This window comes from Topomyia yanbarensis, chromosome 2 (assembly GCF_030247195.1).
Source record: "Topomyia yanbarensis strain Yona2022 chromosome 2, ASM3024719v1, whole genome shotgun sequence".
In the NCBI taxonomy this organism is placed as follows: Eukaryota; Metazoa; Arthropoda; class Insecta; order Diptera; family Culicidae; genus Topomyia; species Topomyia yanbarensis.
The window spans coordinates 463,363,105-463,379,086 of NC_080671.1; positions in this window are offsets into that span (position 1 = coordinate 463,363,105).

Consider the following 15,982-nt stretch of genomic DNA (forward strand, 5'->3'; position numbering starts at 1 on the left):
ACCCTAACCCCAGGGTCGGCACAACCCTCGCCGTGTGGTTTCTCAATGTGCAAAGGGGGAAAATCACTTTTTTGATCCTTTATTTGGTACTCTAACCTGAAGGTCCCTGACGTCCCTAATACCCTACTAAAAATCACAAAGAAATTGACTTACGCTTGTAGGTGTGTAAAGTGTAGGGCCCGTTGCGCACCTGCCGATGCCGATGTCCTCTACCGGTGACTGTAACTCGAGCCAAGGCGATCTTCTTCCGGATCCCTGCTGGTCTAATGGAAGTCGTACGTTCTGGAACTCGGACGCTCAACCGCGTTGAATCGGATGGCCGGTTGTCGGCTCGTTGGCCCGGAAAAGCACGTGGGTAGGTCTCCTGGACTTCGGAGAACGTCGTCACTGGTCTCGATCCGAAATATGACCCGTAGTTGGCGATACTGCGAACGTTGCGAAACCTGATTGATTTCGGTTGCATCGACTTTAACGGTTTAGTGGATTTTCACTTTATTGCCACCAATCGATGATAGCGGGTTTTACTTATAAACTTTTTTTCCGAAAGCAGAGTCCAAGTTTGAGTCGTGTGGATGGTTTGCTGTTCCAACTCCAAGTGACGATCGAGTCGGTTGCCGAGTTTCCCGGAACCTTGCCTCCGATTTCCCAGCCGCGGTTACCGAATCAACTTCAGTTCTCTTGAGTATGGGTGTTAGTGGGTGTTTTGTGTCGTGTAGTGTTGTATGAGCTGATTATAAACCCTAGTGTGTGTAGAGTTTTTTCAATTTGATCGTTGTGCCGTCTATCTAGCTAAAGCAATTTTATTATTTGAATTTATTTTTAATTTATTTTATTATTATTGATTTTAAATTTGACATATATATCTAGTAGTTTGTTTTAATATTTATTTTAATCCTATCTAGTTAAATAATATTAAGTGGTTTTACCCCATATATATTTAAATTAATCCGTAAGGTCATGATAAAGTACAGTGAACCTGCGAAAAGTGAACGAAAGGTCACATAACAGCATTTTCCATTTCTCACAGGTTCCCTCCCCCTTTCTCACTCTCACTCTCTCTCTCTCACTTACTCTCTCACTCTCTCTCCCTTCCTTCGTGTTCGTGGTAACTGTCACGACTCACACATTTCTTGCTGTTTCTCTATCCATTTCTAAGTTGTGTGATAAGATCTTCTGATAACCTGAAATTTTTATTAATGTCCAATCATGTGTGGAGGTTTAAGAAGACAATACTATTTTTTGTCTGCCGTTACTCTGTAAATAGATTTTTACATTTTAGTGTATGAAAACAAGCTTAATATTACATCCTACTTGGTAAATAAATTATTTTATAGTACTGAGAAAATTTGCAAAATGTTTGTATTATGAGAAAACTATAACTATTTTCAAACGTTCGCACCCGCAAGTTGAAATGTTGAACTATGGGTTGGCAGGCGACCAAAATTCGAAAACTACATCAACTCTAATTTAAATCAGTTCTATTCAGAGCTTTTATATACACTATAATTAAGTAAATTCATGGCTATCTAGAAAAATATTTGACTTAACTGGGTAATATGGATGTTTGAAGATGAACATTTTAAGAACAGACATTCAACATGCGTTATTTAAACTTTTCATATCTGAATTGAATTTTAAATAAATATGCTCAAATATGTCATGTGAAAAATAAGAACATTTTTTTTGTGATGAAATTATTGAAAATATTCATTGTATTGGTATGAACTATTATGAAGAATAACGAATCAAAGCCCAAAAATATCCACGAATTAGATCCGAGAAAAGAAGTCTTGTAATGTCAAGCATGCCCCTCCATCAAGAGCAGTTTTATATCAAGTGACACTTTCAATGGCGCTTGCGTTTCCAACAAATTAAATACTTATCCTGAAAATTTGAACCATTTCTTTTTCGTAGTATTGGTTTGTATAGGACTCATTTATCCACATTTCCTGAACGAGAATTCCGAACGAAACAATATACACTTAGACTGGATAAATTTTCGACTCCACCAGGCTCTACTGATTCCTTTTATGGCCCTTAGTAATTGTGCAAATTTTGGTACCGATCGGTTGTGTCTACGGACCTTCCAAAAATTTCAAAATTTATATGGAAATTAGTATGGAAAATCGGTTAAAATTGAAAATAAATTCTTAAAAAATCACCTTATCAATAAATTCATGAGACCACTATATATTTCTAAAGGTATTCGTCTTCTGAACACATTCGTGGAACATTGTAAGTTTGTGAAAATTCATTGAGAAAAGTTGTTAACTAAAGAAGCAGCATGATTTCAAAGCAAGTGGATTTTATTATTAATCATAGCAACCCTGTTTGAATAGCTGCATCTGCCATGCGGGAGCGGTGGGTGATAAGCCTAATTTACACTTGTATAACAATGGAACTATTCGAACAGGGTTGCTATGATTAATAATAAAATCCACTTGTTTTAAAGTCATGCACTTACACTGTTCCACGAATGTGTTCAGTAGACGAATACCTTTAGAAATATATAGCGTTCTGATGAATTGATTGATGAGGTAAGTTTTGAAGAATTTATTTTCAATTTAACCCGATTTTCCATACTAATTTCCATATAAACTTTGAAATTTTTGGAGGGTCCGTAGCAAGGATGCCAAATGCCTACCTTTTCTGCGGCTGTAATTTTTCTGCCTACATTCTCATTTCTCTTTTGACGCTGCTGTCGTTCGCTATTGCAGGACGCCCAGCGCTGTATGGCAGTCTGTAAGCAAAGCAGTAACATGACAAAGAAACACTGCCCCCACTACAACCACCAGACGCGAGCGGTACAGCTTCTCTTTCCTTATTTTACACTTTTAATATTTTTAATCTATTCAATATTTTCAATCACAAACGACGGCAATAAATGCGGTTCGTTTACGCCACGACCGGCATCATCGCTTTCGTGTGCGGGCCTCTCCCTTTGACTACGCAGAGAAAAGTGTTCAAAGCGAGAGAACAAACTTTACTACGCCACACTCTCACCGAGCAGTCGGAGTACAGCAGCAAAACAAAAATGTATTCTACTACTCTAAGGGAAAATGTACTCGGTTTGGCTACCGTTCTGGCAAGAACTGTAGTGATGTGTCGCTGTAGCGGGCTGTACGGCTTGTGCAAATGTAAATATACCGAAAAAAATGTAGTTTACCAGTACCTTTGGCATCCCTGGTCCGTAGACACAACCGATCGGTACCAAAATTTGCACAATTACTAAGGGCCATAAAAGGAATCAGTGGAGCCTGGTGGAGCTAAAAGTAAAAACCTATTTCAATCCACCTAGCGGTGCCATTGTGCCTTTCTCAATCATGAATCACGAGAATGTGTGCGTTTTTTATATTCATTAAAAACTTTTAAATGCATATATTACATTTTATTATTATACATCACATGACAACTATATACAGGAAAATAAATCATTATTCGAGTTCTAAAATTTTGAAAAAGAAAAAACAGCCACGGTAATATTGAACTGAAAAAAGGTGCGAAATCGGCAAAGTCCCAAAAAGTCGATTTTTATAAAAAAAAATTTTTTCGAGATAACATCAAATCTCGACGTTTCATGCATTTTAAAGATGTTTGGCATCAAAAATACGAATTCGATTTTTGAAATTTCATGGGGTCCCCCCTTTGAAAAAAATTTTGAGTTCCGGCCTTTATGGGAATTTCATGTGTGACCGGACCGTTCAGTCTATATTTCCGGAACCATACAAGCGATCCGTGCGAAATTTTACAGACATCTGTGGGGATAATAGAGCTATCATTTGGGACTAAGTTTGTGAAAATCGGCCCAACCATTTCCGAGAAACTGATATGAGTTTGCTAGTTATGAAAGATGGCCGCTTTTCCCGGGCACTTCCGGAACCGTCTATGGTGGTCAATGTAGTCAACGAAAGTTTGTTTGGCCGTAGGTGACCTAGAACTGCAAAGTTAAGTTATTTGAGAGACATTTTAGCGAAATTTTTACCTTTTTTGCTTCCATCGGGGTATCGGTTTGAATCACAATTTGCTATGTGATCGCACGCCACAACCCGTAACTCCGGAACCGGAAGTCGGTTGGGGATAAAATTTAATAGCCATTTACGGGGACGCAACATCTTTCATTTGAGACTAAGTTTGGTTGATTCGGTCTAGCCACCTCCGAGAAACCGACGTGACTGTTAGTCTGAATTTGGATACTTCCGCCGGGGCTTCCGGAACCGATGATGGTGGCCAATGTGACCAAAGAGACTTTGAATGGCTGTTAATGACCTAGTACTACAAATCGAAGCAGTTGTGGTCACATTTTGGAAAATTTTTCACCATTATACATTCATTGCAGAATTTCTTAAAATCGACGTTTTCTGCGTGATCGTACTCATCACCCTGTAATTCCGGAACCGGAAGTCGGATCCATTAGAAATTCAATAGCAGCCTATGGGAACGTTGCACCTTTCATTTGTAAAAATCGGTTCATCCATCTCTGAGAAAAGTGAGTGAGATTGTGTTCGCGTACACACACACAGACGCACATACACACACACATACATACACACACACATACATACACACACACAGACATTTGCCGAACTCGACGAACTGAATCGAATGGTATATGTCACTCGGCCCTCCGGGCCTCCGTTAAAAAGTCGGTTTTCAGAGCAATTGCAATACCTTTCTATTGAGAAAGGCAAAAATTGAACCAGTCTAATATACACGCTATAAGGATGACTGGAAAGAGAGTACAGTAAGATTCCGTTTTTGGCACGTTCCATTTTTGGCATGCTCCCATTTTGGCACACTCCGATTTTGGCAACAAATGGGTTCCGTTTTTGGCAACATTCTTGTTGTACATAATAAGTCTTTGACAAATGTGCAGTAGATATTTTTTTCGTATCAATTGACATCACATTTGACTTTATTTCCAAGCATGGGAGTCATGTTAACCCTCAAAGGCGCAAATCAATTTTTTTAATTTTGTCAAAATTGTCTCGTAGATTCAATACATTACTGTGATAATTTTGAGATGTTTTTGCAATGTTGTATTAAAACAGCGTTAAACATTTAAGGGTTAACTATTTTTTACACTATACGTGTCGTAATTAATAATTACAATAAGTATTTATGTATAATATAACTGATAACAGTGTAACTAGTGTCTAATGGAACCAATTTTTATAGTAAGACCTAGAGCCTGTGCACTTTAAGCGTCAAGTACAGAGGAATTCGCTACACTGCATAATAAGACTAGTTATGGAGAAAATTTTCAATAGAACCTTAGTAACATTGTGAGCTTCTTTCTATTTCGATTATTACGAGGTCACTACAAATCTAAATCTTCAGGACATATCGAAAGCCCATATTTAGGAGTACACTACTGATAGCTTCCAAATAATTTGTTTTAGCTTTATGATGTCTTTGGCAAATTTATTAGTTTTTTGGCGATTTTTTTTTCAAATGAATGGATTTAGGGTGGTCCTTGTGGTTAGGGTGTTCAAAGTATCGACTGTTTAGATGTGTGAAGTTTACTTGGGCAATGCCCTACAATATAATAACAAAAATAGATTGAAGCAAGTTTGCTGAATAAACATGGCTATCTATAATGTTTAATTTGTTATGATTTTTTTAAAGATTTCGGGTAGGGTGGCTCTTGAAAAATTGTTCATTAATTTTCAGAAAGAAGAGATAACAGCCCCAGTAGCGAAATCAACACTACCATGCAGTGAATTGTTTGAGTTTTTACGTCCGGTGGGCCGAAGAAAAGCGATTCGAATTCAATGATATGTTACACATCCGTAATGAGGGGCATTGTCAGTGGCGTAGCCAGAAATTTGGTTTGGAGGGGGTTTTGATGAAAATCGCATTTTTTTTGAAAAAATGCAAAAATTTAACATGAGTTTGATAAATTATTGAAAACTCAAAAACATAAGTAGTCTAACAGATGTCATTCCAGTCTACAATCAAGAAGGATCAACATAGAACAGTTTTCAAACCTCTATAGATTATTTTCTTGTATAATATGTCAATGAAGTCAAAAATTGCGATCTTTTAAAGTGGGATAAATGATCTAAAAAATTTTCAACGTTCAAGATCACCTAATATAATAATCCTTGACTTTGAAGGTTTGACAACTTCGGGAAGATATCAACATAAAACAGCGCCTGCTTTGATATAGAACTTTTAGTGATTAACTATCATAGAGGTAATTATGGTGAATTAATTTTTCAAAAATATTAAGAGACATGGTGCCTTCAGCAAAATTTTTGATAATGTCATTTCAAACAATTTTATTGAAAATATGAAGGCTACATGAATTCAACATATAGGGATTTAAATGGACTGGGCCTGCTATATTTCTTCTTAGTGAAGAAAAATTTAGGTGAAAACTATTTTTTTCTGCGCTACGGATAAAATTGTTTGAAACAATCATTGCGAGTTGAGAACACAAAACCTATAAATTATGGATGGATGGAACTGAAACTTGCGTTTCAACTTCATCTCATCAGAATCCGACACTAACTTGGTGGGCGGACTAAGCTAGCGCCGAATTGATGCTAGCTCCTGAAAATGGAATCACTCTTTGTGTTTTTGAGTCCTTTTAATATCTGGGAATTATTTGTTTTAAATCCAGTTCCCTTACTTTCTTTGTAAGCTTCAAAGGCACCTTGAACGCAATGTGAATTTATTATTTAATTACCGCAGAAGAGATTTATCAAATATAGTAATTTCAGAATAGCTTGTTGAAAAGGTTTTCTACTACTATATTTCGATACTCTGAATATGTGGGATATTTATGTCTTTGACAAAGTGGTTTGAAATAGCACTTTCGAAAACTTTGCTGGAGACATTATGTCTCGACTCAAATTTGCTAGAAGAGTAATTCTTCTCTATAATTACTTCTAGAAGGATTAACCATCAAAATTATTCTATCAGCAGATGAACAGTTTTACATTTTGAAATTCTTCAATGTTACTTAACATCGAAATTTGGCAGTTTCGAATGAATGTGATCGTGACCGTTAAAAATTTATCGAGCATTAATTTTACTTTTCTTCATTAGTCAACCTCACAACTTGCAGTACTAGTACGTAGCACACAAAATTTTAGTACGCCATTCATTGCATCCTGCTAAGAGGCTATTCATATAGTTGATAATACAACAAAAATCCAATGCTCATAAAACCGATCCTGACCTGCTAAAGACAAAATTACATCGGCTTTCAACTAGTTTCTGAAATGTTATTCTTGTTGTTAACCATATTGAATTGTTGTCTAAACTCTACATAATCTAAAAAAATACATTTTCAGCAAATGTTGAAATGTATGTAAGTTTTCGGTAAATAAGCTTATATTTAATATGCAATCAACCTATTCAAATTTAGATTCCCATTCGAAAAATTGTCTCTAGTCCATATTTTGAAGCATCTTTCCAAAAATGAGCTCATAATAATTCAGACAGTTATTTTATTTTACATTGAAGTAATTTGACAACTATGGGATTTTGGCTAAGAGATAAGTTACAAGATCCCCTTCCCACAATTTTCCAAAAGTTCTCATGACGCTTTAAACACAGTTCTCAATGTAGTGATCAGAGAATATTTTTCCAAAAATATTTTGTGGAATATTAAATTAAATTCGCCAGCATCAATTTTTTTTTCAATCCAATTAATTTTGGTTTGGGGGGGTTTTAACCCCCAAAACCCCCCCTGGCTACGCCACTGGGCATTGTACTCGAGAAGTGCGCGAAGATTGTGATAATTCTACTGGACAACGCAAAGTGTCGCCTAGCCGTACAAAACCTCAAAATTTTATTTTGGATTTTTCATGATTCAACATTTTCCTCTGTTAGAAAATTAAAATTCCAAACTTCAAAAATAAGGTTCCGTTTTTGGCACGGTTCCGGTTTTGGCAACTGAAAAAAATAAAATTGTTTCCAAAAACGGAATCCTACTGTACATCATTATCACCTGAATGCACGGCTTTTGTCCTATAGACATGGCCTAGAAACTTCACACTATTTACATTAATGCAAATGAAAATTTTGAAAATTCTACCTGTCTCATTCACGAATCGCATTCTTTCTCAGTCGCACGCTGTTTAAGGGGTTTGAAAGCATATGTCACCTTGTCTTACTTTGCTATTTCGAATTGCGCATATTTATGTACTCTGCAGAAAAATCTTTTTTTTTTGGGAATATGTGACCAAAATGACAACTTTGAATTCCAAAAGAAATTGAACGTTCCATGTTCCTGATAACTAATTAAGGTCCATCAATAAGGTAGAAACACCAGATAATCTTAAACGACGCCGCCAAGAAAAGAACATTTGATTCATTTGATTCATTTGATTGCAAACTAATAACCGAGATCTGCAAATTCATGAATGATTCAACAGTGACATGCGTAAGAAATGTCTAATCTCACTGCTAGGTGGATTAAGTTGGTTTTTTTTATTGTATAAAGTAGTAGAATCATTTTTCTTGATGCCATAAAAATTTCGACGTGGGCAATTAAATACTTACGGAGATATGATTTTTTCAATCGCGCCTTGCGCGCGAAAAGCGTACCGCCACGCACTTTGTTCGTACTCAGACTTGGCTGTATGAGATTTTACACATCACCGCGTTATGTAAAACACATTTGCATTAACTTTATTATTTATTAGAAATAAATAAAAATAAATAATAATTATTTAACGGATTGACTTGATTTTTTATGATGATACATAATATGTGTAGCCAGTCGATGAACCACGGAAAACTGAATAAATTTTTTTTCTCTTATTATTTTTAAGAAAAGTGAGTGAATTTTAAAAAATGTCAGATTTTTCAGATTTTATAAGGCTATTTTCCTATTTACAATTTTTTTTTGTTAATCGACTAACTCCTAGTCCAAATTTTAAAAATCTTTAAAATTTTAAAATTTTTAATATGTGATATTTGCATTCCGGCGATAAATGATTGCTGAAGAGAGATTCTTGCAAAATGTTAGACGAATGCTTTTTAAGTTTCTGACGTTTTTAAATCTTGTTTTCAGTTTAGTTGCGTATCGTTTGTACATCGTACTCTTAACTCCATTCTTTTTGAATACCTTGAATGTTTGCGTTAATTTTTCTGATGGTGTTCGTCAACATTTTAAAAATGTCAAACGTTGTACTATTTTTTTTCATCGCAAATCTGACTGCATTCACCCCACACGGTGGCATTTTCGCGCAACAGTCCATGGAAAAGGTGCTTGCGACGAAGCCATTATTTGTCGAAGCCAGTTTACAAATGATCAATGATGATCAAATGTCGACCGCAACTGAGTCGTACGATGTGGCAAGGAAAGCTTCTTTGTTACGCAATGTTTCAAGTTCAAATCTCAGAATAACATAGGAAACGTGCCAATCGAACCAATTTATTCTGATGCAAGAGCAGGGAAAAATCCACAGAATTGTTTCGAAAAATACCAAACCATACCTGGAACACAATCATTTCACTATGTTGAGACGAACGTGGACTTCAAATATCGACAAACATATGATTACGGCCTAAAAGCCAACTGTCAAAATTCCACTTTGAATGGAAATTCCAGACAAACTGTTACACGCCAATCACAAATGTTGGTAGTAAACGAAAGAGAAAAGTTTTCTCTTTCATAAACTGTTGTGAACTGTGTTCGACTAGTAACGATTTGTATGGAATTTCTATTCAAGGTGGCTTTTAGGCCGTAATCATATGTTCGTCGAGAAATTAAAACTGAAGATCTTTTCTTCCGGTGACACTTTTAAATGATTAAGTCAATATAAATCTGAAATTAAAGGTACATCTAAATGCAATAAATAGTAAAGTTAATCGGAAGTGTGTTTTACACAACGCGCTGGTGTGTAAAACTTCTTACAGCCAAGTCGGAGTACGAGCAAAGCGCGTGGCGGTACGTTTTTCGCGCGCAAGGCGCGATTGAAAAATTCATATCTCCGTAAGTATTTAACTACCCACTCCGAAATTTTTATGGTATCAAGAAAAATGATTTTACTACTTTATACAATAAAAAAGGAAAAAAAATCATGTCCAAGTTTGAAAAAAACCGATTTGTTTTAAACTTTTCAATATTTTCCATGAAACCAATACGTTGAGTAAGTCTTAGTATACATCATTCGAAAGCGGTGAAAAAGGCGCACATTTTGTGTCTTGGTATCTTCTTTACTTTTGACAGTACGAGCGATTGAAAAAAGTAGGTTTGTTTCAAATGGTGAAATTGTATGTATGTGGGTAGCCACCATCCTAGCTTGAGTCTTGCTCTGCATGCGGCTCCACTTAACAGTACGCTCAAATTTCGTTACCATTCTGAATTCAGCATACCGCTGTATAAAGGGCCAAAAGGGGGGTGGCAGACCCGTAGGCAATTGCACCTACTCAGTATCCGCGGGAATCAAAGAGTCTCCTTCCAACAATAAGATCCAACAGATTGAATAACGAATTTCGCGATACATGTCAAGCTTTCCACGGGATGGTTTGTTTGAAGAAGAGCGCGTCAAATTGTTTACAACTGTTGGAGAGAAATTTATCTGTCGCGAACGACGAACACTTTTCCTCCTTGACTCCGATTGGCTTCCACTTCATTGTCCAGTTGCAACTTCAATGATGCCCTGATGCACCCTCCTCACCCCGTAAAGCATATGCATAATATAATATAATATAATATAATATAATATAATATAATATAATATAATATAATATAATATAATATAATATAATATAATATAATATAATATAATATAATATAATATAATATAATATAATATAATATAATATAATATAATATAATATAATATAATATAATATAATATAATATAATATAATATAATATAATATAATATAATATAATATAATATAATATAATATAATATAATATAATACAATATAATATAATATAATATAATATAATATAATATAATATAATATAATATAATACTCGCCTGCCGGAACCCATCAAACAGATTTCGATGTGAGGCCTACAAATCTGGAGAGGGGGTTGACTAAATCGGGTCTTCACTGAATTGTTCATAAGAATAATAATGTGACGTAATAAATAAAATATATGTTTTATATTGTATGTTTCGGCAACACTTCTACTGAAAAAATATTATTCTTAAATAATATATACAGGCTGGGTTCCAACTATTTGAATAAAGCAATTTCCAGTGCTTCTTAAGGCACTACCTGATGATTTGTGCGAAAAGGGCGCGTCAATCTTATTACCACTTATCGGATAAGAACACCAACAGCAACAACATTATTACGATGAATTATATGATGAGTGAGAGTATTCTTATCTTGTGACTAGATGCTGGCGACCCACGACATCTAGTCCAAGATGTAACTTAAATGATATCCTGATGCTCCCTTCCCAGTCAATGGTATTTAATGTTTATATAAATAATAAATATATTGCATGTAATAAATATATAACATATAACAGAAGTAATGGCGAATAAAAAAATATAATGCTAATATATAGTTTAATAAGAATGCAATCAATATACTAAAGGCATATAATGAATATATTGCATTCAATAAATTCAGCATCACTGTAAAATATGTAAAAAATACCGACATTTTAATTATAACTATAAGTAAAGTAAGGAATAAATGAAATGAAAAAATATCTCCTCTACCAAACGAAGATTACATGCAGTAATATGTGCCTGTATATAAATCTGAAAATGAATTCTAGAGAAATTAATGAATCATGATTATAAAAGAGTGATTTATCATCATTATTACCATAAATTAAAAAAAATGAATGTAATAGAGTATAAGTAAATAGAAATAATCAAATTGTTGCGATTCATTTATCTGACAAAACTGCATAATAACACAATTATTAATGTTCGATAGTCCCAATCAATATTGCTACCGTATTCAACCATTCTTGGTTTTTGAACATATCTGCATGTAATGAAAATAATGAAAATAATACCCACGTGTCTAATTAATTTAATAGATTAAATTTTAATAATCATTGCGATGTGTATATATAATAAACTTATCAAGTAGAATGTATATCTTAAATATAATTTAAATTAATAACATCATGGATATAATAAAGACAAGGTAATTTATATATTGGAGAAAAAAATGTAATGAATATATTGAAAATAGTGCATAACTGCATTACATATACTTGTTAATGAATGAAAACAACATTTAATAATGTAGTTAATATTATGACACTCGCAACGGAATTATTAATGAAAAAGAAACAAATTTTGTGCTTCGTTCTACGCCCCCACCATCCGTTTTTGAAAAATACAACCAAGCAAGCCGGCTACTAAATATTCTCGAAATATTCACGATCGTGTAAGGCCTGTTTGAAATGAATTGTGTGGTACTAATATAAAAAATACATGCAGATTTTTCCCCTGCTAGGTTTCTCACTATCCACCCTCTCTTTAGAAATCCACTGCGGTTCTAAAAAACTTTAGATGGTTTTTATCAATAAATATTGAAAGGCTGTGTCTTTAACTTATTTATTATGTAATGAGTTAAGGAGCAAACGTAATTGCGACCGAGTAGTTCTCCAAAGAGAATTCCCCAGCTGTGGATAGAACCCAATGTTAAAATATCAGCTAGAAGCAACACTAGACAACCAGCACTGTTCTCAATCGTTCATCTCGCTCCAGTACACCAGGGCTCAATAGTCGGCCATGTATTCAAAGTACCGAATGTCACCCCAATGGACCCAATATCTGAAAGAGATAGACCGACGCACTTCATTCACATTCAGTATCAGTTACGATTTTTCTCCCTCATTTGCTAAAACCTATATTATATGAACAAGATGCATGGCTAAGCGCAAAACGAAACACAATAAATATATACCCCTGCCCTTTCCCAGCATAAGGTATAATATATTACACGAGAATAATAAACCTGTGTTTGTGTTGTTTTCGATGATATACGAAAATACAGACAGCAAACCTGCACTGAGCTAGCCCGACTGCGGATCCGAACGAATTTTCAGCATTAAGTACGATTATTCACACGATACATCAGGCTTCCGTCACCGGCACGGGACGTCAAGATTAGTTACATGCATTTAGATGGAGGCATTCACACACAACATCAACGGCACGGAACGTCTTGACGTACGGCACATGTGAACGGGCACAAGAGAAACGCATTCAACTTATCCTGACGGAATGGTGACGCTCCGTTGGCGTCGACTGAAGCCGACGCATCGCCTGTTCGCCTTTTATTAAACCCGGTGCAGCTTCGGCCAGACTCATGTAATTGCTACGAAGCGCACCCGAACACATTCACATTCTATACAAAGAGTCCAGTAGGATAGAGACGATAGGTCGTTTACATCTTGAAAAATATATTAAAAATTCCAATTGGAAATTTCTCACCGGATCCGAAATGGCGATGTCATACTCCATGCCGAAGCATTCTTCATAAAAAATCTTCAAATCATCACAAAACGGAGGCTGTTTCAAGCGAACTACTGTCAATAAAGATCACTATTAAAAGATCTGTACTCACGGCTTTTCAGTAGACTAATTATTGCGTCATGTACAAAGCTTAGCATAAGTAGACTGGTCCTAGTTTCACTTCATTACCGACCGAGTGTGCGGTAAATGCTCAATGTTTCAAATGGTGAAATTCAACACAAAAAATCTCGAAAGTCTCGCCTACTATGTTGAAATAAAAAAATACATGGCGAATATTCTTGACTACTAAACCGAGAAAAAAATTGATCCGGGCAAAAAAAATTTTGTGGCAAATTTTGCGTGGAATGCCCCATATATTTTCCTACTATCCCACAGTGATTTTTTCGCCAAAAGCGTGCGAAAAATAATTCACGCGAAAACGGTAAAGCGTACAGCAATGATGTCTTCTAGAATGTTTTAAGATGATCCAAGATCTTTATTTTGACGATATAGTCATAGTGATTAAACTCCCTTGAAGCGAGATGTTTGGCCCAATTTTTTCCAAAGTATGAAAAATAAGATAAAGTATTTAGAAGTGCCAAAGAACCTGTTTTTGCGAACATTTTTACTGAAGACCAAAAATCTCTATAGTACACTCGAAGTTATTGACAAATATGGAACTCCAAATGATATGGCGAAAGGAATCAATATATTATCGCTGATTTTCACACACGTTTCACGCCAAATCAAATTTGATCGAAATCAGGATAAGAAAGAAACGTTATAACCTAGCCGTTCAAGTTTGGCAATAGCAATATGGTGGTTAATGTTATCAAACGCTACTGAGAGGTCTATGTAGATAGTATCAACTTGTTGGCTTTCCTGTTGCGGTATAATTATAAACGATGAAACATTATCTTTTGTACATGTTGAAAACAAACCCTTGTTGTTCAGTTACTATGTAGCTGAAGCGAGTATTAACAAGAAGAAGTTTTGAAGAAGCACATAATGCTGCTACTTCACAGTAATTCCCAACATTGTTTTTGAACTTTTTCAAACATTTCAATCCTTTTTTCATAAAGATATGTGCTTCCTTCGCAGTGCTCAATACAATTCTCCTAGAATATTTACAAGAGTCCAATTACGTGAAAAACGTAGCCAAAGAAAGTCTTAATTGATAAGTTTTATCTGTTTTCAATAATATTGCAACATAACGAAGATATATGAAAAAATCATTTTCCGTCGTCAACTTAAACTGTCCCTGGCAGCACTACTCCATCGGAATACAACCAGACTAATTGCAATAACTTCAGTTCTAGATCTGATCCTTGTAACTGCTAGTACTCAAATGAAAGGCAATAGTCAAATTTATTAGCCTTACTTGTTTTTGTGAGTAAATCTTGCCTCAATCAAAATTTATAGCTGTTCAAAAACGTTGTCGTCCACAAACAACATGGGCATGAAGGGGTTAAATACAGGAAATATAGAATAGTTTTTCCCACAAGCTGGGAAAACACTATACCCAAGTAACAATTCTAGTTTTATAACACACTACAAGTGCATTCTAAGTTTTAAGAAGGGCTTCAAGAGTGCCATAAAAACTCAATTGCTATTTCGGTCGCTAAAGGACAATTAAGACCAGGGCAGCGGCAAACTATTGAGCTTTTTTGGACTACGATTGAGGGTACCTCATCAGGACCAGGATTTTTTTTGTGTCTTTACTGACAATTCGTGGGATGAAGTCCGACAAGGGTGTACCTAGGGACATTGTTGGCAGCCAATATAACTCGCGAATGGACCAAAGTGTACTTGACGAGCACACTGCTGAATTGGTCACGAGACAAACTGCATCTCTATGCAGCATTCCTTGCCGACAAGAGCCATTAAGGATGGTAAGTCCAAATTGTTCCCTTTGTTCGGTGACAAAGTTTCAAAAACCCCCGAGTTCCTCTTGGACACGGTGCAGATGATTGGAGTAGAAATTCTGATATTTGTTGTTAGTGGAAATATAGATGGATTTTAGTAACTCATTTTATAAGATTTCAATCCTTGAAAAGTTGGATTGGTCCAGGAAGGATACACAACAGATTTACGCCGTTTCTTTGGTACAAATTGATCAACTACATAAAGCAGAACATTTCAAAAGTCCGACGGTGCCCAGCAGACGTCATCATCTGATAGTATGTATATAATTCCAGAGATTGATTCATGGATTGAAAATAAGCTTTGTAGTCCAAGCAGAAATATCATGGGACATACACTAGGCACTTTCTGTGAGTGTCATCATAAGGGGTAGGTGGTGGCACGAGTTTTTACAAACTCAGAATGAGCTGTGGAAACTGAGAAATAGGGAAACATGTCGTAGCTCACAAAACAAAGATCGAGAATGCGTTGAGTATTGTTGAATACGCTGTTCAATTGACATATTCCGGCAACACTATAGGTATCTAGAAGAGCTGATGTCCATGAGCGAATGGAAGATATTGATGAATCCGGAAAAAAAGTTATCCGAGAAGCCGCGAGTCTATTTATTGCTGGATAAATTGAAGTCTCTAAAAACTAGCATGCGGTCG